This window comes from Phalaenopsis equestris, unplaced genomic scaffold (assembly GCF_001263595.1).
Source record: "Phalaenopsis equestris unplaced genomic scaffold, ASM126359v1 Scaffold000134, whole genome shotgun sequence".
NCBI lineage: Eukaryota > Viridiplantae > Streptophyta > Magnoliopsida > Asparagales > Orchidaceae > Phalaenopsis > Phalaenopsis equestris.
In genome coordinates this window covers 2,231,228-2,234,146 of record NW_018164576.1, presented here as the reverse complement: position 1 = coordinate 2,234,146, position 2,919 = coordinate 2,231,228, and positions in this window count along the sequence as shown.

The window sequence follows — 2,919 nt, the reverse complement described above, 5'->3', positions numbered from 1 at the left end:
ATATATATATATATATATAATTTATGAGTAATATTCGAGCTAAACATGGACGAACAAATTTTTGTTAGTATTCGGCTTGTTTATATATAGAGCATAAAAAAACGTTAGTGTTCGGCTCGTTAACTTTGCGAACGAACGAACACGAGTATGTTAAAAAGTTAAACAAGAGTTGTTCGCGAACAATGAGCCGTTTTTGGCAGCCCTAGCTCCACTCGTAGAGAGTAGTCTCTTGATCTTTTGAATGAGTGCAATCATAAATGAAATTTTCTTTGCCTAGTAGTCTGAGTTGTTTATAAACAAGAACTTGTTTACTTTCTAGTAGAGTTGGACGTAAGTTAGAAAATGTTAACATAACAATAGTACGAATTGGGACTTCCTTATTGTTCTTGATTGTACTTTTGTCGGAGAATAAGGGTCGTATCATCTTTGCCATGATCTTGGATATGTTTTCTAAGCGTCCGTAGTAACGTCATTATGTTTTCCAAAGAAAAATGATTTAATAGTCAAAAATAATATTAATTGTGGTTTTTAACAAACTTAAAAGGTGCACTCCCTTGGTGGCTTTTAAAAAAGACGTTTTGTGGAAAAAAATATTACCTCAGAAGTGTACTCCAATGGTGGGGTGTCACGTACGCAATGGTCCCACCGTGGCGCTACGTGGCACCCCACCATTGGAGTACTGATTCATCAATACTCTTGAGGTAATATTTTTTCCGTTTTGTGGGAGCCATGAATTCTTATTTTGAAGAAGAGTGACTCCCTGCTACGACTTTAGCATCTTGTGATGGATAGAGCTATCGTTGAAGAGATTAAGATCTCAAGGTTGTGCCTTCATGCCAAAATTTTTTGACCAAGGTTGAAGGAAATTAAGTTTATAAAAGAAGAACCAGAGGCCGAGACACATGTTCATGTTGGAGGAAGGCCTGTTAGAGGTCAGGGAGCACTAATGGGATGCTAGGGAACACATCGCTGACCTTGAGACCATTGAAGTGGCAACTGATTTAAAATCACATGAATAGATTGTCGAGTTGGAGGCAAAGTTGGTGGAAAATTCCATTGACATTCAATGAAAATTGGAGGCGATAGAGTGGCTCCTCTCCCCCTTCTTCCAAGCATGAGAGGAAGGTCTCCCCATGTAGGTGATGCGACTTCTTCACTTTTTCAAAGTTGAGTAGAAGCTCTCCTTTCAGAAGGAGACGCGTCGCTTTCCGTCGCTCTTGAAGTCTTCTCCAAGCTCTCTCACCCTCTTCCAGAAATTGGTGGTGGAAGAGGAAGAAAAAGATGAAGAAAATAGATTTTTGGTGGAAGAAATTTGAGGGAAGAAGAAAAGAAGAAGGTGATCTTCTTTGCTTGATCTTCTCTCCAGAAACCCTCTCCTCTCTTTCAAATCTCTCTCCTAACTTCACTCTCTTTTCATTAAATGTAAGAAAGAAGAAGAAGGAGGAAGCACTCTCAACACAAGGAAGCAAGAAAAAATAGGAGAAAACAAAAAGAAAAAGATGAATGATGAAGAAGAAGAAGTTCTTCTTCACTTGGGCTCTTCTCCTCCAGAAATCTCCCTTCTCTTCTCCCAAACTCTCTCTCAATTTGAAAATAGTGGAGGTGTTGTGAGATATGTACTTCCTGGCATAGAAATGAGACGAAAAAGAAACACAAGCAAACACAGATCGTTTGCATGGTTCAATCCAACTGGATCTATGTCCACGGAAGGGAATCAATCAAATAGTTCACTAAGGCAAAAGAAATGGAGAATACATAGCTTATACATAAAGATGAGCCCTCATCTTCCTTCTATGACCTCCCTCTCAAGCGACACCTTGTTACAAGGCCTTAAGATGCTCTCCTCCTCTCTAGCTCTTTAGTTATTCTCTCCTCCTTTTTGGTAGCTTAAGATCTCTTCCCTTTGCTCTCCTAAGCCTCACACCCTCTCTATTTATAGAAGCAAGAGAGTGGTAGGTGGGAGGTAGGTGAGCGGTAGGTGAGGGGGGTGATCCACACTAGCGAGCAAGGTGATTTGAAGAGACACATGTTCATGTTGGAGGAAGGCCTGTTAGAGGTCAGGGAGCACTAATGGGATGCTAGGGAACACATCGCTGACCTTGAGACCATTGAAGTGGCAACTGATTTAAAATCACATGAATAGATTGTCGAGTTGGAGGCAAAGTTGGTGGAAAATTCCATTGACATTCAATGAAAATTGGAGGCGATAGAGTGGCTCCTCTCCCCCTTCTTCCAAGCATGAGAGGAAGGTCTCCCCATGTAGGTGATGCGACTTCTTCACTTTTTCAAAGTTGAGTAGAAGCTCTCCTTTCAGAAGGAGACGCGTCGCTTTCCGTCGCTCTTGAAGTCTTCTCCAAGCTCTCTCACCCTCTTCCAGAAATTGGTGGTGGAAGAGGAAGAAAAAGATGAAGAAAATAGATTTTTGGTGGAAGAAATTTGAGGGAAGAAGAAAAGAAGAAGGTGATCTTCTTTGCTTGATCTTCTCTCCAGAAACCCTCTCCTCTCTTTCAAATCTCTCTCCTAACTTCACTCTCTTTTCATTAAATGTAAGAAAGAAGAAGAAGGAGGAAGCACTCTCAACACAAGGAAGCAAGAAAAAATAGGAGAAAACAAAAAGAAAAAGATGAATGATGAAGAAGAAGAAGTTCTTCTTCACTTGGGCTCTTCTCCTCCAGAAATCTCTCTTCTCTTCTCCCAAACTCTCTCTCAATTTGAAAATAGTGGAGGATTCCCTCAAAAAAAGCTCTCCCAACTCATTTTTTTTGGTTTGCCACAAGCAAACACAGATCGTTTGCATGGTTCAATCCAACTGGATCTATGTCCACGGAAGGGAATCAATATGTCTCAAACCAGTCTTTGTGAGGACACATGTGAAAAGAACACCCTGAGTCGAGGATCCACTCCTTACTGGATTCAGAT